Source organism: Polypterus senegalus, chromosome 3 (assembly GCF_016835505.1).
Source record: "Polypterus senegalus isolate Bchr_013 chromosome 3, ASM1683550v1, whole genome shotgun sequence".
Classification (NCBI taxonomy): Eukaryota; Metazoa; Chordata; class Cladistia; order Polypteriformes; family Polypteridae; genus Polypterus; species Polypterus senegalus.
In genome coordinates this window covers 132,365,792-132,391,472 of record NC_053156.1, presented here as the reverse complement: position 1 = coordinate 132,391,472, position 25,681 = coordinate 132,365,792, and the positions used below count along the sequence as shown (strand labels likewise).

General features: G+C 38.8%; 1 long non-coding RNA gene across 1 annotated transcript; it reads right to left on the bottom strand.

The window, feature by feature from the left end:
• Positions 1–24,024, bottom strand: LOC120526817. Its single transcript, XR_005633173.1, has 3 exons — positions 23,838–24,024; positions 18,895–19,022; positions 1–1,470 (listed from the first exon to the last, which is right to left on the bottom strand). It is a non-coding gene; the product is annotated as an uncharacterized LOC120526817 (long non-coding RNA).
• Between the last annotated feature and the right edge of the window lie 1,657 nt (positions 24,025–25,681).

Sequence of the window (25,681 nt, the reverse complement as noted above, 5' to 3'; positions counted from 1 at the left end):
GCAGATTACTGAGTAAACAGCATGCGTGGTGCTGTTTACTCTGTAATTCCACACAGTAGGCAGAATTTTACAAACCTTCATGAAAAATAACTCCTATTTTACACTGCCCTCTTAATAGCATTAATAAGCATTTGAAGTGGGGATCACAGACAGTTGGAGGGCTGTTAATGGCTGCATGGCTGTCATCCAATTCACAAAGTGACTCTAATATAGAGCCCATATGCACCATGGGGATTATAAACACGTAGTGAGAGATGCAATATTGTCACCAGTCTGCAATGAAAGAAGAAATAGAAGAGTAAAACAAAAGGAGACAGTCACAAGTATTATATTGTGGCTTTCATATTTGATATATATTCTCAAACCCACTTCATTCAGTTTAGGGTTATGGAAGATTGTAGACTATCCTGAGGCACAAGGCAGCACTGGACAGACGTCCAGTTCACTGCAGACCACAATCACACAGACACTCAAACTACTTTAGAGTCTCCAGAGAACATAACCTTTAGAGATATGAGAAATCAAACAGAGCTCCACTGCTTTGAATTGTTACAGGGAAACAGGAGCCACAGACTTGCAGCCTCTGAGTCAAAAAGCACAATTTAAGCCAATTGAGCTAAAGGGAACTTCATTTTCCCAAGTTAGCAAGTCTGCCTTTGAGTACAACAGAGAGGGAATCGTATTAGAAATGAAATGGCTAACTTTCTTTTCAGTCTTGTTGCTCCTCGCTATACCTTCACCTCCCCTTGCCCTTTCATGTCCTCACATGGAGATGAGGGTCACAACCTCAGGACCTTGGAATCAGACAGCACTGTTATACACAGTTGAGCTGAAATGAACTTTTCTCATTGAAATGGACATTGGACTTCTAACTGCAACTGAGAGGATGTCATTCTCTCTCTGTCTACATGATCACTGGCCTTCATTACTGGGAGAAATGTTGGACTACCCAGAGGAAACACCACCTGGGGCAAACTCTGGGTGTGTGACACAAACTCTGTTTCAATCTGTTTAAATGTCACATTAAATAGAATGTTCAGCTGTTTCTTTACAGTTAGTTTATGAGGAGTAATTAACTGTGTAGCATGGCTGGGAAAGCAGACTGTCTTAGGTAGGCAAACTGTTGGAGCACCCACCTGGTTGCCCTGTTTAACTGTAACAAAAACATACATTTGCACAGCCGCAAAAACAAAAACAAACATGGCTCTTAACAGCCTCTTCTTTAATAGCGATTGTTGGCTACGGAGTTAGAGCTCTGTCCTCCTCTTTTGTGGGTCAAAGACTGATCGTTGGTGCTGGAAGGGCAGAGTCTTCTTTGAGCCTTGTTGGCGGAACCAGAAATCATCCTTAGGTGGCTTTTCAATGCTTCTGGGAAAAAAGAAGGTCCTTAATCCTCATTGTTTAATTATATGCATTGTACTTTCAAACGAGCATATTTGTTGTCAGCTCCCATGCAAACAGAGTCCACACCTACAATTAAAGAAAAAAGATTTTGTTGGAGGGTGTCGCACAATAATTGGTCTCAGCCACTGGCTATGTCACATTAGATGACTAGAATCATGGGAGCACATTGCTGGCTGCCTCTAATTCGCTAAGGTACTGTAAATAAAGAATAAGATTGAAAATTGATGTGACATAGCCTTTAGTGACATAATATTGTGAATAGATTAGACCAGATAAACGTTATAAATCCAATGGGGAAATTCAAATGCATACAGCAGCAGAAACATACACAACAAGAATACAGATTTACAGGACAGATAATACATCCAATCAATCCATAAATAAATAAACAAATTATCTACTAAAAAAATTAACTAAACTAACTAAATTCACAGAAGCGATAAAACTGAAAAAAGGTAAAATCTGCTAATTAACAAGTTTTCGATATGTGCACGAATGTGCCTGAGATGGATGGCTGCCCTTCAAGAATTAATTGTTCTCATCAGCTTTACCACCCTTGACTAAATTTTATAATTTAAGAAAATGGATTTACAGATTTTTAATAAGTGATGCAGTTTTTTAATGTGGTTTCCCTTCTCTAAACCTTTCAGTTATATTTTGTTACTATATGGCTTCTTCATATTGTCTGTAGAATTCCTTGATTTGCTCTAAAATGTTATTCAAAATACTTTATGATTGTCATTATTATAACGGTTAGTCTTTATGCTTAATTAAATCCTTCTGGTGAGTTATGACTATTGTCTTAGCACTTAAATGTAAAGAAATCTTAAATTGTTCACAACTTAATCAGCACAAACTTCTATCCCATTTATATCTTATCTGTCTTATGTATACACCATAGAAGCTCTTTGCTTGAATATTTTCTCTTTGATATATAATCTTAACATACAGTAGTTAACAAAGTCTTAACATAATCCTGGTATTTATGCTTTGAATTTAAAGATATTCTCTGGTTTGTCTTCTTGTGCCTTCACTGCTTTCCCATCTAAGCCACAAAATTAGTTTCACAGCATGTGAATGAAAGTGGCTAAGGCGGTTTTCTGTCATGTCTGTTACATCATGAAACGGAATGAATGTGTGCAAAGTTATATTATTTCTACAAACTGCGTACAAAGTGCGTAAGAGGAATCACAAGTTAAATTGCTCAGTACTTTCATGTCCAGTTTTTAAAATCCCAGGTACTTTCTTAGTCAAATGATGTAAGATTTAAGTTAACATATTTTTAGATTCTTAATAAAAGAATAATTTTAGTGCAGAGTAACATGTTTGTTTTTTTCAATCCAGTTTCTAAACCAAGGGGATAATAACTAAACCAGCCGCAATGGGTACTCAGCAAGAAGCAAGCCCAGATGGGACACTGGAGCACAGAATTGCATGCACCTGAAACCCATTCATGTCAGACCAATTAACACTTGACAGGTAACTTAATATGCATGTACTTAAGGAGGGGGTGGGAACATCTATGTCAAGCCTTTTCTTTCTACAGATGATTTTTCAAAAACTATTTCATGCTTTTGTCTCTTCTCAGCTTAACTTTTGCTATTCATTATACACTAGAGTTAACAAGTCATCCCTCTTCGTATTTAACTGGTCCAGAACACTGCGGCCAGGCTTCTAACAGATACATGAAAACATAATCACCTCACACCAATTTTAGTTTCTCTTCCCTGGCTTCCTGTTCACTACAGGATTGAGTTTAAAATGTGTGGAAAGATGCACCCTGACACAGACAGACAGACCACAGAAGTCCCAAAGCACACACGTTTTTTATTTCTTTTTTGGCACACAGTACACAAATTAAAATAAATATCTCAGTCCCTTCTGCTCTTTTCTTTTCTCTCTTTTTCTCTTCTGTCTTCTTCCGCCTCTACTCCTCCCTTTGCAAGCTCTGTCCTCCACCTCCTTACTCCAGCTCCAGAAATGGAGTGAGGCGGCCCCTTTTATGTTGCACCCGGATGTGCTCCAGGTGCTCCCTCAAGATCTTCCGGCAGCACTTCCTGGTGTTGCAGAAATGCTGCAGTCCAGGGCTCCGGAATCATCCAGGCTCCCCCTGGCAGTGGCCATGGGCCCCAAAAGAGATGAGCTTCCAAGCTCCAATCCTGTGGCCCTGATGCAAACCAGGGGGGCTGCTGTATCTCCCAGGGGGGTATTGTCTCTCTCCTGGTCCTTCCATCCTCCAGGCGCCCCGGCTGGGCAAGAGCCCCAGCTGTCCAACACAAATGTTATTGTTTGTTTTAATGTCTCTGAATGGTTTAGCCCCCTCTTATTTTACTAATCTTGCACCCTTTGTCTCTAACACAATCACTAAGATCCTCTAAGTAGAGGTTACTGGTCATGCCACAATCTCAATTTAAGCTCCATGCTTTTTCAGTAGCTGCCTGTAAGCTGTGGACTAGTCTACCCTTATATATTAGGTCAGCACCAACTTTGGTCACTTTTAAATCCAGTCTGATTTTTTTGCCTTAGCTTTTTAAACTTGCAAGAGAGTAATGTTTTTTAATCTATTTTTTATATTTTGGTCATTTATCAACATATTTATTATTGTATTTATGGAAACTGTACAGAACTTTGGTCAACTGCTGTTGTTTTAAATGTGATCTATAAATAAAATTGATTTGACATTGGCAGAATATACAAGCTTCACATAAAAACTGAAGGTGGTGTTCAGGAAGTATGATGCAGCAGTGATAACTATTACATCACTGAGCCACTCCTTGTAAACACCCATATGGCCATTTTCTTCATTTAAAGGGTTACAAGAAGTAAAATCCTATTCCAGCATTATTAGCATATGCGAGGATTAGTGATGAGTGAAGTCTGCTGAGTTTGCTTTGCTACATTTCAGCGAAGACATAGAAATGTTCATGATTTTATGCAAACTCGGGAAAAGTCAATGGGAAAGAAAAAAAAAATGAACTAGTTTTGAGTGGACTATAATGGTGCACTTGTCTTTTAAGTCTCCTTGAGGGCCAGGGAAGCATCTCCCAACTATGCTGAATTGATTATTGTGGCTCAAAATGCAACAACATATCACCATAAGTCCACAATACTCTGAGCCATGTTTCTCTCTCTGCGTCTCCCAAGTTCCTAACACTGCAACTACCTAACAGACATTGAGTCTGTGATGAAAGAGAATAAGTATTACATACAAAGAGGCTGTCCCTGTGACTACCAAAACTGCACTATTAAGTGAGGAGTTATTACATGTATAATCCAGCAGCGAAGTCGCAACGAATAATGAATCCATGCAGAGCAATGGAGTATTTTCATAATATTTTCATTATTGTCTGGTAATGTACCCCTCAAATAACAATACTGCATGTTTCTTTTTTAATGCATGCGGGTTGAAAGTTCATCTGGAGTAATGAAGGTGACTGATGAGTGTATACACTGTTAATTATTCATATATGCATAAAGATCAGTTTCACCATAATTTGTGAGGTGGATTACGCTTACAGTATGCATGCTTGTATCTTCTGTGCATATGTGATGCAAGGTAACAGTTAGAGCAGATCAGATATTGACATCCCCATTTAACATTGGTTGCTACAGCTCTGTGATGTTATGCTGGCCAGGCAAAGCATCATGGGGTGCAGAGAAAAAAGACTTAGCTAGCTGCATAGCGAATTTTCAGGTAAATAACTGGCAAACAAGATCACTGGTGAGGAGTAATTTAAAACAAGATGCCCATCATCTCAGGGTGTCCTTATTCAGTCACCCACTCTAACTCATACAGAGACAAGTGGCATATCCTTCTACGTGGACACAGGAAGTAGGTGCAAATTATTTTTGAGCTGTGAAGTGACCAGAAACTAAACTCTGGTTACTGAAATTATGAGGCAACAGCCCTGAGCAGTGCACCACTGTGCTGATTACCTTCCCTATATCTGTCCATCCAACTATTTTCTGAACCCAGTCATTTTTATTACAAGGATGAAGCAAGCCGGGGCTGTGCCGCCATTCCTAGGTGCAAAGTAGGAACCATCTTTGGACAGTTTACCAGTCATTGTCACCAGTAACTGGACATACCCGTACCTATACCAGTGGAGTTTAAAGCAGCCAAACCCTAACCCTAAGAGCAGATTGATTTCAATAACAAATAAAGAAGAAGACGATTATGTAGAAATTACAAACAATTATTAAAACGGACTTACACATTGTACAAGATTTAAAGATAGGGAGAGAAGGAGGGGGAGAATATCAGCCAAATCAATCGCCTTCCAAGCAAAACTGATCTAACCCTAAGCTACTGTCTTTGGGATTGTGACGGACAGCCAGGTCCCATGCCTGGCCGGGACGCCTCTGCTGCATACGTCCTGGGGGAGCCACCATGGACCGTGCAATACCTTCCCAGGGCGCCTGGGGGCAGTCTCCCTGGCCGTGGGTCCTTCCTCAGTCTCCCCCGTGGCTTCATGGGACATGGAGTCCACCACAGCCCGGTTGGGAGATGGGGTGGCTGCTAGGGGGTGCTGCGGAGAGCCAGCCGCCACATCGGACGACTTGCCAGCCCCACCCGAAGGTGCAATTAAGGCCAGCTGGTCAGGCACCTGGAACATTTCCGGGTGGGCTATAAAGCAGGCAACCTCCCTCCATTCGGGGTCAGAATCGGGAGGAAGAGGACGAGGTTGCCTGGGAGGAGTGGTGGTGGCAGAGAGGGTTGTGAAGAATTGTGCTTTGGAACTGTGTTGGGCCTGTGGGACACGGGGAAGACATGCCCCTAGGCTGAAGGAAAAAAAGAATAAAGCCTGTGTGTTTTATACACATGCCTCTGCGTGGTCTGTGCCGGGTCAGGCGCTATATAGCGCCTTTTTTACAGGATAAAAGAAAACTCGGAGTACCTGAAGAAAAACCTACAGAGACATGACAGTACTCGTGGACAGTTACCATTTAATCACTAAAAATTCTCTTCTTAAATCTATGTAATCTATCCTGAAAAATAAATCAACACCACTTAGAATATTTTGTGTTCCAGGATTGCTTCTATAGTTTTACAGATAATAAAGTTAAACTAGCTGATTGATAATCTCTGAAATCTCTGCAATTTCCTTTTACACAACTAGCCCTGTCCACTTTTTGAAATGCGCCTTAGAAATTAGTGAGGTTTCCGCACTGTTAAATCACAGCACACATGTAATTTTTAATAACCGTACTTGCGCTGAAAGAGAGTCAAGTTCACAGAAGAAATGTCAATAAATTCCAAAATGTATTTGAGTTGCTCACTCCAGGGAATAAAAATCTTTTGTACAGTGGATATTTATTGGATATAGAAAGTATTCCCTGAAAACCACATGTAATAGGATCTATACTTGGCATTTTAAACTTTAAAAGAGACAAATAGAAATGAAAGACTAGCTTTTTTCCTTAGTCATTGCAAAAATAAAATTTCAGAGAGAATTTCATTAAGGTTTGCAATCAGAGACTGGAATATGTCAAACATGGCCAACCACAGCCATTCAAGCATTTCTGGGCAGGAGGTTCTATCTACCAACTCATGGTATTTTGATCATTAGAAATGACATTTTGTTTAATGGTGTTTTACTGCCTATAATTTAGTTTACTATATTTCAAAGTAATTGGGTTCTTGTTATTGTCCCCAGATTTTTCTCATTGCAATGCTAGCCCTCTTTCCATTTCAGAGGTTAAGATGAGGCACAATGAGTTAGCATTAAATTTTAGCATTGGCTTTGCTGTAAAGAACATGTTGTGCATCAGACCTTAACAAGGAGAAAAAAAGCTATTTCAGTTATATTGTATGCTTATTCACCTTGTTGGGAGTAGCAGGATGGAGGGGACAATTGAACAACATTATTTATCCTGGCTACCTGGGTTGACACTTTTTTGGTTTACCGAAGCCCTATCACTTGAGCACTCCGATTCTTTTCAATCTGTCCACCTCACGCTTCAGATCATTCATTTTCTTTCAAGACAATAATGATGCTTAAAACATTTGAGTTAAAAAATAAATGGCATCACAGTGATCCCAGGACAACCTGATAAGAGCCATGTTAAGGTAAGTTGAAAAACATAAGGACCTTTCTTTTTTGCATCAGATTAATTTTCAGGTTGAGAGAAGGTTCTGAAGAAAGCAAGATGGTACTGCAGTAGATGACTCACAGTGTACAATAATACACTGTGCACATTGATGAAGTTTCACAAAGCAAGACTGGTGAAAGCAATGGGTGACTTCATCACTTCTAAAGTTGTACAATGCCTGAGTCTTTCAAGTTTCAGTATACAGCAGAAACAATTACCCCAAGTATGCATGACGTTATCTTCCATTAATACTGGAGTTAAGTTCATTGCCAACATTTCCAAATATCGTATGAATGCTGAGTAAAGAGTTAAGGTGGTCTGGAGAAGGATGGATGGTTCCAACATATGATCGCAAAATAAGTCATTTTTTTACCCTTTCATAAAGCAATTCAATTTTTATTGTTGTTGCCATATTTTGTAAAACATTTCCCTAACTTTTTTAGGGTGGCGGTTGAAGTTGAGAAATTTTCAAGATGCAATATTTTTCAGACAGGAAAAAAAAAATCAGTGCTATAAGTTTAGGTTATTTTGGGACAGCAGCCATTTTCTAAATGACCAACTTAAAGAAGTCGGTTTACTTGAAGTGTTACAATGATCTTTATGTATTTATATAGTGACTTATACATACAGCATTAATCCTGCGTGCCCAGTGTCCATCCATTCATTTGTGTGCCTTATTTTTCCATTTAACAGTCATTGGGTGCCCAACACCAAGATCAGGCTTCAGCAGATATAAGGCAGGAAATGATCCTAGAAGGGACATGACAGGACACTCTGGAACACACCAGAATCTATGTTTAAAATCAACATCCTAGACTCACACATACAGTACATGATAAACATATGCATGTTGGAGACAGAAGACAATACAGCCAGGGAAATTCTAAATTTGTACTAGTGGTAGGCAAGTGGGCTTAAATTATCCATCCTCCCCTTCATCAACTTATCCATGCCAGAGTCACAAGCATCCAAAATGTGCACAGCAGCACTGGGCAAGAGTCCAGGTGCTACTTGAAGGTGACACAGAGCTCTTAAAGAAAGAATGATTTAAACAATCAGTCTATCTATGAAAAACTAGATTTACTGCATGTCACATCATATGGTGCTTTATTAAAGTACGTAATAAAGAAAATTAAAGCAGCAAGCTAACTATATGCATTCATTTATTTTGCCAATCATCATCTCATTGAAGCATAAGATGAGCAGCACTGAAGCACATCCTTGCAATATCACCATCATCACTATGTTATCATTACATTAATAATAATAAAAAAAAAAGAATAAGCACAGCAGTTACCACTACAGCCTCAAGACTCTAGGATACTAGTTCAAATCCTGGCCTGATCACTGTCTATGTGGAGTTTGCAATTTCTCTTTGTGTCACTGTAAGTCATTTTTGGTGCTCTGCTTTTTCTTCATCAGCTCAAAAATCCATGTGTTAGACATTATCGCCATTCTAAATTGACTAGATGTGAGTGCATGCAAACATGCTCCACATTAGGTTGGTTCTCCATCCAGGCCTTACTTTCAAAGCTGTCAAGAAGGACTCCATCCTCCATGTACCCTAAATTGGATTAAGTGGTTTGACAAGGATGGATCATAAATCATCAGTTCATAGCACTGCAACTCCAGGAGGGATAGATAGATAGATAGATAGATAGATAGATAGATAGATAGATAGATAGATAGATAGATAGATAGATAGATAGATAGATAGATAGATAGATAGATAGATAGATTCGCAAAGCATTCAACATACTGTAGGTAGTGGGGGGCCACTTCAATTACCACCAAGCATTCACATGGATGATGCGAGAGCAGACATTTTTGCACCTATATGATCACCACACTTTAGCTAGTAGGTGGTGAAGAGGAGAGAAAAAGATTAGACAGTTAGAAACAGGGGATCATTAGGTGGCCAGAAAAAACAAGATCATGTTGAGCAATTTAGTCAGGACATCAGGGCATGCCTTACAGTTTCTAGATAGATAGATAGATAGATAGATAGATAGATAGATAGATAGATAGATAGATAGATAGATAGATAGATAGATAGATAGATAGATACTTTATTAATCCCAAGGGGAAATTCATCTGAAGGATGCCCAGGGATCTTTTATGAGCACAAGTAGTCAGAACTTCAGTTTTACATCTCTTCCGAAGGACAGTACCAATTTTTACAACACAATGTCCCTTTCACTGCACTGGGACATTGGGATCCACACATACACCACAGGCAAAGCACCCTCTACTGGCCTCAACAACACCTCTCCTGTCCAAGTACTGATCAGGCCTAAACAGGCATAGCTTTAGGTAGATTAACTGTTCCAAAGTACCTAGATGGATGTGTGGCATTCATCAATCCATGCATTTTCAACCCCACTTAATCCAGTACAGGGGCCTGGCTGCATTTGGCATATGACAGAGAACAACCTTGGAGGGCATGCCAGTCCATCAAAGGGTTTATTCATAAACACACCTACATGGAGTGAACGTTCGGTTGCCAAAGACTAACAAAATGTCCTTAGGTGACTATTGACAGTAAGTGCACATGAAAGTCACAGGCGAGTCAGCATTAGGAGGGTCAACAAGTATTATTAAAGAGCCACTATAGTAGACAATCTGTAGAGCAATGGACTGGTATTGACAGAAACCAAGCATGTCTAGTAAGTTCATTCAATACAAGGCTTAAGGCAATAGGGAGGTTAAACTTTTGTACTTTCCACAATAATTCCATGGGCAAAAGTCAAAAATACATATGTTAAATATTTTAATCTAATTTTTGAATGTATTGATTGTCTTTGTCGATTGATGTTTCCTGATTTAAAACTTGATGAAACATGTCAAAATACAGTTATGTTGTTTCTCACAGTTTCACATCACTGGTCAGTTCCTGGGACACAGTAAGCCTATGTCCATCTATGGCGACAATTTTTAAGGGTTCTTATTGCAGGAAATCCTATAGGGGCCAGGTGCAAAGTGATCCTAATCTTTTAATCGAGCACAACAAAGGCAGACGCTTCGCATCTCAATTCCTTAAAAAATGGCATCCGAGAAGAAAGGTTTTCAGATTTACCATTGTTTTGCTTTTTCATCCCCCACCACGCGAAACACAAAGGAGGGAAGCAAATGTTTTAAAGGCTGCCCCCTCCCCCAGCCCCTTCTCCTCCCACCCATTTCCATAGCTCAGCTAAGTAGATTTTCATGTCTGTGGGGTAGAGTTCAGCCTGTTAATCATGCCGCGGATCCGATTTTCTTCTCTGTCAAAAATCGCTCTGCATTTTCGTGGAAATCCAGTTGCTTAACCATGTGTTAACAATTCAGTGCAGTAAAGATTCTCATTCTCACTTGAAGCAGTGGTTTTTTATGCCACTGCCTTTAAATGATGGCATTTTCAAACCTAAAGAGATTTTTTTTTTTTTTTTGCTATTGTGCCTAGTCTCCTTGTACATCATTAAACAAAGGTGCAGAAGATGTGAGCCAGCAGCAGGACATCTGTTTACTTGGTGGAAAACATGTCAGTTATAAGCCTTTGCAGGCATTACAACCAGTGCCTCGGCTCGAATTCTAATCCCACAGGGACCATATTTGAAGCCATCCTAAGCCATTTTATGCCATCCCAGCAAAGAAGACAAAGGAAAAAAAATAACATGCCTGCAATTGATTTCTGCAGAAATAGTAAGGTGAAGTCAGTAACACTGTATCCAAAAAACTGATTATGGACTTGAAACTCAGTCAAAAGTGTTTTACCATCACATCAGACATTCCACTGCATAAGCACCCCCACCCCTCTCCCGACACAGCCAGGCAGCTGCTGCTCTGGAGAATCCTAGTGACCTAGATTCGGTTGTAGATTACTGTCGGCTCTAGTCTGTGCTGCTTTCACTTCTCTGCCAGGCTCAACTCCACATGGTGCACTCACTTCACTGCTCTGACCCACATCTCCATGGTAACTGCTCTTCCGTACTCGAATGATGTACTGTGTGAGGCCGGGTGTGCTGGATACGCACATCCCTCTGACCTACAGAGCAAGGGTGCCCTGCCAGACTCCTCTCCCTGGCAGCTGTCATAGGAGCCATTTTACTTGTAAGAAATTAGAAGATGGCAGCACATGACCACTATGTGGCATTGCCAAATAACAAAAAAGAATAAAAAACAGCGACACAATTCAATTTGCCGTTGATGTGAACCAATATTGTAATTTAAGCCCCCATCCACAAATGCTACATCGTTGTCTTCTCTTTCCTTTGGCATTTAAAGATTTAGGACAGGCACTCACAAATTTCTTTTTTCACCAGTTTAGTTATCCGCAATTTTCATGTTTAATTCTTCACAAGCGTTTTCATTATTCCCTTCCCCTAGGGAAATTCTGATTATTAGGGCTGCAACCAAATCCCATTGTGTACTCTTTGTTATAATGTGATTAAAATGATTTGACTATAAATATCATAATCATTTGTACAAACGGACCACATTCTCTTTCAGTACAGACTGAATGTCTACACTCATGCAAAGCAGAGCTATAAATGTCAGCACGACCATTTAGCAATGATTACATTTAAAGTAGCAAATTATAATTCTATAAAAAAAAGAAAAAAGCTACATTTTTACACTTCTTTAGCTATGTGGCAGTGTACTATATTAGCTAGAGTTTTGAACTTTAAACCACTTTGGCCCCAGCCTCCATCTTAACCTGTTAGTGCTCCATTTGCAACAAAAAAATCATGAAACATATCCTCACTATGTAAGGATAAAGGCATCTGTTGCATGTTCAATAGTACTGCACATCATTAATTTTACCACACAAGCATACAACTTTACTCTGCAGTGCACCATTAACAGCAGTGGAAGTCCTGTCCTGCCTTTAACCAATTACAGCTGGCATGTAAACTGGACTGTCTGATTCTGAATTGGGTTAAACAGCTTTAAAAATGTCATGGTATTGTAGTGACTTCCTCGTCAGGTTCGAAAAGAAGAAATAAACAGAAGGACAAAGTAAGGATCACAGAACACTTTACTGGAACAGTAAAAAAAACACAGGGTTGTAAACTGCAAAAATGAACATCTTTGAACAAGAACTATGTACAATTTCATATAGATCTCTCATTGTTCTGTCCTTGAGAGACACCATTAAAGAAAAAGAAAAAAAAAAAAAAAACGGCGACTTTCTTCTCTAATCTCTCTACCCCTAGACCCAACCCTGCTCCTGTCCTCTCTGTTCCAGGTACCGCTATCCCCTTTCCGTGTCAATCAGTCCTCCACGCTGTACTCTGCCCTCCCTCAATTGGACCCAACAGTCACTCCCAAGGGCCTTGAACCTGGCTGGGACATTACAGTATTTTACTAATAACAGCAACACCATCACAATTCACAAGATTACATTACACTGCCAAAATTTAACAAACGACCTGGACAATACTAAGATTAAACACATATACACATCACGGATCACTATAGTGCTATAGCCGACAGAAGATAAGGGTCCAGTAATCATCACCAGTCTACTTGCAAAGATCAACCCTGACTTGAATATTAGAAATACAGAAGGCAAATTACGACAGCATTCACCATGGGGAACTATAACTATATCAATATATCAATATCAAACAGTGTTTTAAAAAAAAAGGTAAATCTTGTAGAAAATCTCAACATACTTAACAGATAAAACCACTAATTTTTAAATTTAAAAAATGTTTCATGTTTATTGATTTTATGTACACATTTATTTTCCCGGGGGAAATCTGTTAGCTAAAATTTACCATGGTGTCAATAGTACTCCGGAGTTTTATTTATATATCTGAGATATCGAACTGTTACAAATGTGATTGTATCGGTGAAGGAAAATATAAGAACTTCTTTTATATTTAACAATTTGAAAAGAACTATGAGATAATGTTTCATATTACTTTCATTCCCATGCATTATCCATATTGAAATGTACATACTGGCAAGGTGGAACAATGATAAGTGCTGCTGCTTCATAACTTCCTAGGTTCAAATCCCTGCCTGGTGATGTAGAGTGTCTCTGTTTGGGTTTTCCTTCCACTTTCCCTTACAGACTTACAGGTGATTCTAAATTGGCCCTCTGTAGTAAATGGTTGTATCTGTTGTTTTATTATTACTCATTTGATTGAGTAGCATGCTGTTGTGTGTTCTATTTTTTGAAAATTAAATTAAAATTATATATTTTGTAAAAGAGTGAAAAGAGACAAAAAAGAAGTATTTGGGGCTCCAAAGAACATCCTTTGTATTGTTACAGTAAGAACAAAAATGCTGAAAATGCAAGACATACGTCACATGTGACTTCTCATCGGCTCTTGCAACCTGGCAAGTGAACTGATCCTTCTTGTCTAGTTGGGAAAGCAGAAAGGTTGTAAGTGATGTCAGTAACCTTCCAGAGAGTTCGCCTCCACTCTAGAGAAACAAAAATGGTGTCAGCAGTGGTGTCATACAAAAAACCTTCCCATACTTTTTGTTGGATCCACGCCCATGAGGCACTCCTGATGCTCAAGTAACAATATATAAGAAAAAAATAAGTGCATAAATTGATTGAGTGTGAGCCTGGGTGTGTGTCAGTTGGTCTTGTAATGGACTGCCTTTCTGTCCAGGGTTGGTTCCTGGCTTGCTCCCAAATGCTGCTGAGACAAGCTCTGGGCCCCATGACCCTGAACTGAATTATAAATTGTGCAACAAACCACTATTGTTAATTTTATTTATTTTGCCTGCACACTTAGCATAAGCATTCTCTTTAATTTCCCCTTTTAGTTAAAACAGTAATGAAAGGGGAAATAAGTGTTGAGACGTCTTTAGCAAAAAAAAAAAAAAAAGCAAAATGATAACAAATGGGAAACTGGATGATACTTAGCAGTTACTCAATTTGTAGTTTTCTTTCTTTCTGTCTTTCTTTCTTTTTGAAACTAGTTGTATACACTATGACTGTCTGGCTTTAAAACCAAACACTTACCTCTCCCTTCCTCTTTCTCATTTTGCCTGCCTCTGTGAGTTATATTGATATGCAGATATGTAAAGTCCCAGTGCTGACATTGTCACTAAATCTCAGCTCCTGCCTCCCATCCCCCCCGCATAACACTTCCTCATTTTCCAGCTTTGTGAATATTCTGTCCTAAGCAACAAGCTTTCATATGCTAATAGTTGGATACCATGGCAACTCTTGGAAAAGAAAAGATTTGAAAACAAAAGCATCAGCACAAAGAAAAAAAACGCAGATAACTACAGTATACTGTAAACCACACTGAGGACAAATAACCCTGACTTCCCTTTTAAACATCAAAACTTTGGCATAGATCTCTCTTTTCCCTTGGTTTTAGTCATCATTCTGATACTAGTTGCATTTGCATTCTCCTTGTCTCTGTCCTATCAGTGAATCAGCACCTGAGGAGTTCCTATTCATCAAACTGTAGGACCTCTCCTTACTTACTGCTTTAAATAGTTATGAGGCAGCACAAGACTTGGTAAAAGTGGTTTGATGAAGCCTTATGTGAAACTTTACTATTTAGTAGACCTAAAATTTGGAAGACAATTATTTCCATTCACTTTAATCTAAATGCATTGCCATGCGAAACCTTCAATAAAATAAGAATATCTAAAAAGTAGTATCATGTTTAAATCTGTTAAATTCCATTCAGGGTCGTGGGGGTCCAGATTTTATCCTGGCAGCTTTAGGACTACTCCATCACAAGGCCTATTCACATGCACCCATTCACAATCATTCTTGCATGGTTAATGCCAATTAGCATAATGCACACAATTTTGGGGATGTGGAAACTGCAGTACTTGGAGGAATATCTACAAATACACTCAAGAGTGAGATTCAAATAAGCAAAGAACTTGAAATATGGCTAAATATGAAAAAGCAAAAAAGCTAGCTCCTGGGAGAAAGAGGTCAAAAAAGGAGTAATGGGTATGGGTAAGTGATGACAAAGGAAAAGACTACAAATAACAACACTGCTAAAGTCTATGTCAACCTACGTGACTTTTCCACCGATTTTTAATTATAGCATTCATTTACATAATCTTAGCAAGCTGGATGCATTGAGCGGTATGCTCCTGTGCAGTCACTCATTTAATGTGATATACCCAATGATTCACTCAAACTAGTCTGCAACATCCTCCAATAAAATCTAACAGATCTGACTTTGCCTTAAGTTGTTGAAGCAGGCTCTGTGTGCATGGGAGCTGACAACCAATGAATACTTATCTGGAAATACAATGCATAAAATGCAGCAATGAGGAATAAAGAAGGACAGTGTTTTGGATCTCACAAACAGAAGAAAATCTCATCTGTCTAATACCTTGTGTTTTATATATCATGACAGAATGGAATAAAGAAAAAAGTGGCAGAGATTGCATCTGAAATCACCAGCACTATTAACACTTAGTACAGAGCTGGATCTTTCAGGCAGCATGCTATTGGCTGACAACATAGCGGCAAACATAAATGCACAAGAAGGTTGGAACTCAGTTGGTAAATGTGGCATAGGCAGTGCTATTCAGTTGTTTAAATTGACATGGTCTGACAACAAGATCAGCCACCGCAGTCAGCAAATCTGATATAACCCACAACTAGAAAGCATGTAATGTGACATCGGCTTAATATGTTTGGTAGGACAAGCACAGAAAGGAAAGGGGAAAACAATAGGACAATAAGTAAAATTAGAAGAGGTTCTTTGTGGTAAGAAAATAGGTAGAAATGAGGATCAAAGGTAATTCATAGAAATTAGGGAAAGAATAAAACAGTGTCACACACTCACATATTACAAGAGGGTGCTGGAGGCTCTGCACCAGAAGTAAAATGTGATGGATTTAGATGAGATACAGTCACTAGCCTGTCTTCTTTTTTCCAACCCATTGAGGAGGACTCCTGAGTGATGTCACTTCTGGCAGGCTTTGGAAGTCCTCCTTCTTGTGGACAACACCAAATAAAGGAATAAATCCAAACAGAGATCGGCATTCATTTTGAACAAGCATCTGTAGGAGTCACACTTGTCCACAGAAGCCACTTATTTTGAAGACTTTGCCGAAGTAAGGAGATTAGCACTATTTACATTTGTTTTGCTTTTCTTTTCTCATTGTTTATTAGAATCAATGCTATTAAATGGTGTGCTCTGAGAAGACCCCAACCCTTTTACAATGATCTTTGTCTGTTCTCTTTTACATTTGCTTCATAATAAAACAAAGCCTTTCTTAATTAACATTTTCACAGTTGGACTGGCCACCGTAAAAAACCTCACACTGTTCCTCACACTGTGACTGAGGTGTCACCTGTAGCACTCGGGTCCCAATCCAGGTGGTTACTTGTGTGGTGGATGTGGCAACAAGCTATCAGTGCATGCTCCCAACCTTCACAGTAGAAAAAATACAATGACCCATGTGAATAACTTGAGGATGAACTGTTGAGAAGTGAAGAATTAGGAGGAAGAAAGCAATGGACTAAACCTTAATAAAATGCGACAAAATAAAGATTGTATAACATAACTAAACAGTCTCAAACTTGCTAATCCAGTTTAAGGTCACAGGCACTAGACATAGGAGCAACACCATAGAAAAAAGAATAATAATAAAAAATAATAATAATAATAATAAAATAAATACAATAATGGTGCACATTTAGAACAGATATGATGCAATTACAAGAGTGTCAAAGTTCAACCTTGATTATTTAATAACAAGTATTACTATGGCAAGATAGATTCTGGAAAATGATCAATTTGCAACCAGAAGAACAGAGGATAAAGAGATCCAGCAAAGAAGGAAGATGAAAAAGTCCTAAAGATGAGAGATTTCATCATCTAGACAAAATAACTAAAGCAACGGGAGAAAATCTAGTATGGGAACGGGGAGAAACATGTAATCTTTCCAGATCAGTATTTAATGACAGAACAAGGGATGAAGACCAAACAAGATCAAAAAGGTACGGAAGTGCAATTCAACCAGAGGTCCACAGAAGACCTTTGAAGGCATTTAATCCATTAAAATAAAAACGTGATGACGAGCTCTTTCACTATTTACTGTATGTTAAGTGTTGTCTAATATAAGAACAGAAAGGGAACAATAAAAATAATAAGTGAAACTGAAATTGGAACATAAATAAATTCTATGTCTAAAGAGAAGAAATGGAAAAAGCAGAAGTAAATGATTACAGACACAAGAAAACCTGCAAACTATACCCGGTGTAGCCATGCAGTCTTGAGTAAAGTATTGTACTTTATTAAAATAAGCATGAAGGCCTTTTACATACTATAAAGTAATAGCAGCACAAGGTCTATTGACAATTAATTGTGCACAAATAGCTAGGTCAAGCCAGGCTTTCTATTTCTATTGGGGATATCCATGTTTTTAATTCTTCAATTTAATTATATTTAATACCTTTATATATTGCAGTGTAGTGAATTGCATTTCTTACAAGTCCCATGGGTTTAGTTATATGTAGCAAAAGTACTGCAGAGTACTGTGAAACAGCAAAAAATAAAATAAAATAAAAACATATAAAAATAAATATCAGAAGCATCCTTAATAATTTTATACATTTTTCAATTATAAACTGAATCCAGAACATTCAAAATCTGAAATCTGCCCAACTTGCTATTTCCCAAGTAATTGTGACTGTAGCAAGTTCAAAATGAGGACATCATCAACTGGAGTAATTTGTCGATAAAGCTAAAAATACTTCAATCATGACATGTCTACATTAATTTAAACTGAAAGGAAAATGATGCAAGCAAATCTGGATCATTTTATGATAAAATTTAATAGGGAATGTAAATTTTAATCAAGAACAATCTGTCCATTTCACTGTATTGCATGCATTCAATATTATACATACAACTAGGAAACATGCAGACCTCCAGTCCTGAAATAAAGGTGGCTCATACAGAGCAAGCTGAACATTTGCATTTTGGCCACACCGTCTTTTGTTTTAAATATAAAACAAATATCATTCCACAGTGAGCACATTGCCAATAATACTTTAAAAAGTAGTGCTCCCCAACCAAACGTTGAGGTAAAGATTTAAAAAGAATGTTTACATATAAGCAGAAGCTGTAAATATTTATTGACTTCCTTCTTTGTCAGCATACATTTCTCTTTCATTGTCATTCTTCAGTTTGGCATTGTGGTGTATGTGGGGCACGTTAATGAGCCATAGTATTAGCCAGCTGGTCAATAGCTCTATATTCAATTCTTCATTCTTCATCACTGAAGTGCCTCTTGTGTTTGGCTTGTTGCTCAGGAGAACGCCATTTGAGTTCTTGTTTGTGCTATCATGGTATGTAGCTCTATATTTTACAATCATAATTATCTGTTTATTGTAAGGACAGGCGCACAAGTCAGTTTGTGCAGAAATTTGTCTTTATTGTGTGTGCAATCTGTAACCCCTACCTGACGCAAAACAGATGGCGCTACTGTTCTTCTTCTTCCTATGAGCGGCCTCACCAATGTGCTTCATGCTCATCAGATGTTGCTGGTGTCCTTTTGCTTTCTGCCATGCCATCCTCTTCAGCAGTTTTCTGTAAGAAAGACACAAATAGAGAGCAGTGTGGCATAGTGGTTGAGGCTTTGGACTTCAAACCCTGAGGCTGTGAGATCAAATCCCACTACTGACACTGTTTGACCATGTAAATGTATAGATAAACAAACCCCAATAACTTAATGGAGGTTGCTATAACACACGTTTTTGCTTCACCAACACATAACGCATAATAAACTTTTGATTAACAGCAAAATTAAAGTTCTAGCCCTCCGCGGTTCTCATGTAATTGTTTGGCAGACACAACCCTTAACAGATATAGAGATTGCCTTTTTAATGAATGAAAATAAATCAGAAACACAAAAAGATATAGAGATTGCCTTTTTAATGAATGAAAATAAATCAGAAACACAAAAACTGGTCTATGTGGTTGTCTTCTTAAAAAAAGTCATCCTTTATGTTAATCTCAACAAGTTCAGGTTCAAGAAAATGTGTCATGTATACATATTGCGATGAGATTCTTACTTTCCATGTCACAGATTCTTATTTCTAAGAGATTTTTACTTGTATGCATCAGGCTAGTGAAAGATGTACAACAGAAGCAAAAGACAAAAAATAAAATAGACTAGATCAATATGCTTGATATATATGCAGGAAAATATACAGGTATGCTCATGCAATTTGTAGTACAAGCAGCTGTTTGGCAGCCGTTTTACCTGAAGATATAAACTGTCCCTGTATCGGTTGTATTTCTATTAATGGTCCTCAACCATTTAATATAATATAGAATGGATAAAAGTGGCAGGCAGCATAGCTAAGATTTTAATAATACTTTTCCTTTTTAAGGCATCATGAGTTATATATTTGTATTTGAGTGCTTTAATGCAAAGTAACTGTGATGGTGCAGTTCGGCTCCTGGCTCCCTCTTCTATTATGGAAGCCTCTTGAAAGCAAAACCGTTGATAATGTAACCGGATGAGAATGGCAGATGATGACAATACCCACATGAAGCAAGGGGATGGTGTGAAAGTGATCAGTACTTTTATTAAAAACCAAGTCCAAAAAGTGTTCAAAAAGTGCAAATAATGCAACAAAAAGATGTAAAGTAGAGGCTAAAAACAATGCAAAAATATATTCCTTTAAAAACAGCTGGCAGGAAACTGTCTTTACTAAAAAGCCTGGTGACTTCTTCCTCATTGGCGGCTCCTCTGCTTATCCCATACGGGCCTTGAAGCAGAGGAATCGCCTACTGACACACACAGCTGACCTTCCGCAGGTGCGGGTCCCTGCCATCCCATGGCTACAGCATGATTCACTCTCCAGACCTAGGCTTGTGACTCCAACGAACATGGCACTCATGTTGGAGTTCTCCACTGCAAGCATCCTCGACTCCCGCTGCCTTCCCGGTCTCCAAGGTGAGTTTCTCCTTTTAGTGCTCATCGCTCTAGCTGCCCAAGTTTCTCAGCCAGATCGATCACTCCGTCAGCCCCATGGGCGTCAGCCTCTCGTGCCCCTCAAGTGGCTCTTCTTATCAGCTGCCTGCCTTCTCTTCCTCGAGCCTGCTCCCTTCAGCTCGCTTACACCAGCTCCTTACGCCTCTTTCCTTCTCTTTTTCTCTCTTTAACATCCGTTTTTATTTGCTTTCCTTTCTCGATTCACGATTCCCCTCTCACACTCATGCTTCCCTTTTAAAATGGGGACATGGCACAGCTAGGCAATAAGCAGCTCCTGGCATCAATTAGGGTCATATGTCACACAGGAACCACTTGCCACACTACCATGCCCCCACCACCACATGAGAATATGCGATTATAGTGATTATTTATTTAAAACACCAAACAGCTACAGACCTCACTTTACCACAGTGACATACAAAAGAAGTCAACATAAATGAGTAAAACATCAGTCTGAGGGACTTTTTGGAAGCAAATGTTAAAGAACAAGGTTACGAAAATGATTCTCACAAGTGAAGAGCTAGGAACAAAATAAAATCTATAGTGGCATACCAGGCATGGAGAAGATGGTAGAAAGTTACCAGGTGGGCCCTTTCTAAGTGTAAAGTTTTCTTTACCTGAGAGAGAGAGAGAGAGAGAGAGAAAGAATTGCTGCTCTACTTTTATTTCATATTCAGTCAGCATACAGTATGGGAAGGCACTGATTTTAACAGCCAGATTATAAAATCAATGGGTGGGAAAAAAGAGGTGCAGTTTATAGTATGTTGTAAGGAAGTTATGATCTATGCAGTCCTTATAAGGTACACAGACAGGTCTTCTACTATTTTTCTTTCATGGCATGCTTGATGGTCTGGGTTGGCATCAGCTGCCATGTCCATCTTGAAACTGGGACCATCGATAATCATGTCTGAGATGTGCCGGGAAATGAGAACACATAATGAACAAGAGTAGGTGCTTAGGTGCAGTAGTGCTTTTATTAACAGCAGTCAATACATCAAGTAGTGTCCAAAGTGCAATGCAATTTCTTATATTAACACATAAATAAATATTCATTAATAAAAAACAGTATTGAAGATTAAAAGTCAAATACATAAATCCAAACAAGTTAAAATAGAGGTTAAAAGTCACAAGCAGGAACAACCTTTCATGAGCCACATGCATAAAAACATTCTTACAGCTCAACCCTTAAGTCTGCTCTACAGCAGAAGACACCTCCCTACAAACAGAGTCCTCCTAAAATTTGGCTTGAGTCCCTGCCACCATTCCTTGGTATTCAACAGAGGACATTTGCAAGCCCTGCTCCCTTCTACTGCTACCATCTCACGGCATTCAGCAGGCAGTCACTTGGAGCGGGTGGTCTCTCCTGCTCTCTAATGCTCAGTAGCAGTGACCTTCACCCCTGGAGTGACGCCCATGCTCTCCTCCTTGCCTTAACTGCACAGCACTGGTTCCTCCATGATGCAGCCTTATATTTTTTCGTACTCTTTCTTTCCTTTAACCTCCTGATTCTTGTCTGTTTTTTCATTTCTTTTTGTCTCTCCTGCCTACCCACTGAGGCTCTCTTTTGTACTGTTGTGGGTGCTAACAAAGAAACTGCCACACACATCTACACGAAGGTGCAAGCTTTCCAGGTCCCTCATCAACACCCTGTGGCTGCTCTGCCACACTAGTGCATACACCTACACTCATCCAGAGTCCAAGCAATCCATGTTTATTTATTAAATGTTGCTCATCACCACAGACCCGCAACATGCTTCATCACAGTATGGTTGTTTGAAATGATGAGTGGCTCAACCTCACATAGACAGCATTCTCGGTTGTTGTCTGTGTGGATTTTGCACATCCTCAGCTGTGACTGCATGGTTGTTCCCTTCAGGGACTGGTTATCTCTAAAGATATGTATATTAGGTTCACTGGTGAAACACATTAGCCTTGTTTGGGTGTTCATATGAGCAGCAATGCAATAATATGAATCCTATATTGATACCAATATTACTGGTAGCCTCTTCAAACCATAACCCTGAATTTAATTAAGTGGGTTGGAAATGGTATGTTATGTCTGAAATGGTAATTTGCGTCATTTAAACATGCCATAGAGAAGGAGTTCTTAACTGGCACCTAGGCAATACATGATGGCACCATGCCTTATTGTCAGTTATTGTCCTTCTATCCACCTGTTCAATTATATGAAATTGTCCAGTTCACAATTGCATGGAACTAACATCCATTAGCAGACATAAAGCATGAATCAACCCTCATACATAGTAAAGCACAGTCACACAAAGGCCATAATTCATTCATAATGGGCAGTAAATAGTCATCGTTAGTATGTCTAATCTACATGCCCCATAATTGTAGAAAGGTATGGGGTACCTGGAGAAAACCTAAAAGACACAGAGAAAATGTTCAGGCTGGACGATCTACCCAGTGCCTGTAATCATTAAACAGCATGTCACTCTATTTTAAACAATTGATTTATAATAATTACAACAACAATCATTTAGAGATGCACATATTTTTAAAGCAGTGGCCACTTAAAAATCTTGATAAAGACCCAGACCCCATTCATTCTCCTCAGCAGGAGAGTTAATAAATCAACACTCCCTTATAAATAGCCTGCAACCGATCAATTCAGTTATGAATTCAGCCCACCAGCACCGTGCTGGAATATTGAACTTGCATTTCAGGTGATATGAAGGAGTTATGCAGTGAGGGGAATTGTCATTTGGGAAGGAGGATGTGTTAAAAACAATCAAGTTTCTGTGATAATAGGCTTCTCAACCTGGCCCACATGAAAACCATCTACTACATCCTTCTCCCTTAAAATTTGTTCAGGGTTCCTGTACTGTAAAATGTTTTTTTCTTGCACCCTAATCAAAATTGCTTGAACTCAAAAGTAACATAAGATATTTAATATGAATTCTATCTATTGTTGCTCTCTAGTTTCTCATGCCAAAAAACTGTATATTAAATTTATTTTCTTCTTTATGAAAACAGTATGGTTTGATGTTGCAACAATATTTAATTGAAATAATAGTAAAGCATTGGATTGGCACTATCAACCCAGAAAATTTGCCAGCTATTAGTTCTTTTACATTATCATCATTTTTGGAGTAAAATTAACAGTCCGAAGTGTCTTCAGCACAGGCAAAATGCTGTCTTCCATGCATAGCTGGGATATTTCTGTTCATCACTTTGATGAACCATTACAAAATGATGGGGTTGTTATCCACATGTACACATCCTACTTTGTGTACCTAACACTCTGGGTTATTGAAGGAAACTGCAGTACATGCAGAGAGAAAATGAAAGCATTGACAGGCACAGACCAGAACCAAAAACTCTGAAGCTGTAAGAAATTTAAGGGCATAACAGAATATTTGAACCATCAAAAAACTTACCTGTTTAATTTGACTTTTACTTAACTTTTAATTTTCCCTCAGAGTGGGTCCAGGAGGTGATTGTCTCTTATCATAAAATGCAGTTTAATTTGTTGCTTTATAGACTAGTCACTAATCACTATCTTTGTGTTTTCTTTTTCTTTATTTGCCACTGACGACACAGCCAAAGCATGTTGCAGCTGGGAAGATGAAGAGAACTCCACAAGAATATCCTGTTAATGTTGACACATTCACGTACTGTAGAATGCTATAAAGGAGGGTCTTTGGCCTTGTAACCCCTAGAGTTTTATTTTCTCCAGCATCCTACCATCTGGTGTTTTTGATTTTCTCACCTCCCTGGCCCTCTGAGCATAGCATTTATTTATTAAGCTGGACGTGTACTTTCTCAGTTCTACTACCTCACGTTCTTTTTATAACTCTTTTAACTATTATTACTGTAAAAACCTTTAAGCTGCTTTCATGTATGAAAATGTACTATTTAGAAAAGGGTTGCTGAGAACAGAGAATATGGATACCTTTTCAATTTTGTTTAAACTTTAGTTTATTGGTCTTTTTTAGTCTTCAAAAGGCTCTTATGCAAAGATTACAGTTACTGATGAAGGCAGGCCAACACGCCTACAAGCTGATCACAGCAGCAAACTTTAAATAATGTATTTTGATAGAACTATTGTCAATGCTTTGTGAAAAAAGAACATAGAGACAGTGATTTGAAATGATAGGATTAAGAGAGGTGCACATCTATTCTATTCTGAAATTAATATCCTGAGTTATATAGCAGCTAGGTGTAAAATGAACAGTGGGACCAGGTTAGGTGGATTGGCAATTCTAAATTGGCCCTAGTGCGTGCTTGGTGTTTGTGTGTGTCCTATGGTGGGTTGGCACCCTGCCCAGGATTGGTTCCTGCCTTGTGCCCTGTGTTGACTGGGATTGGCTCCAGCAGACCCCTGCGACCCAGTGTTCGGATTCAGCGAGTTGGAAAATGGATGGATGGATGGATAAAATTTCAGTGTGGGTGCCCCCTGGAGGAATGTGTACTTTTATTAGTGAAGGTTAAGGCTTCATCGTAAACTATAATAAAAGATGGAAGCGGTGATCCACCACTTGCACCCCAAAATGGTCACTATACAAGCGGTTTGTGGAAAACTAAAACTCTTCAGTATTTCCATTATTCCAGGCATATTCTGATAAGAAAAAATATTAAAATCATTAAATTTAAGTTCTCTGTGCTTGTGCTTAATTGTCAAACAGGGAAAACAGCATACCTGTAGACCAAAAAACATGTTTTTGAAAATTTGTGATGGCATAGCGTGTGTGTGTGTGTGCAACTGTATTTGAGAAAACTCAATTACTTCTTATTACATTTCATTCCTTATATTTAGATGTAAATCTATACTAATAAAAGGCAAAGCCCTCACTGACTGACTGACTGATCACTAATTCTCCAACTTCCCATGTAGGTAGAAGGCTGAAATTTCCTTAGGCTCATTACAAAAGTTAAGCAGCTTACTTCTACGCATAACGGTCATAACTGAATCCTACTTTATGTACATATATACGGCCATAGCCTACAGCTCGGTAGCCGTTTGAGGTGGAGTTGCACTCATCCCATCGTAGTTGGCTGCCTGCCTACATTATGTCCCTCTTATCCACGCCTCCCACGTAATTGAGTGCCTGCCCATATAAGGCCATCCATCACCAGCAATTCAATAGACACGCTGCCGCTACAGGGCGTTTGTCATGCCTAAGACAAATATTATTTTTGCGAGATACAAGTTTAGCAAGAAGACTCAAGGTATAAACAAGACTTTTGATCACTTTGTAACGGAGTTAAAATTGCTGGTGAA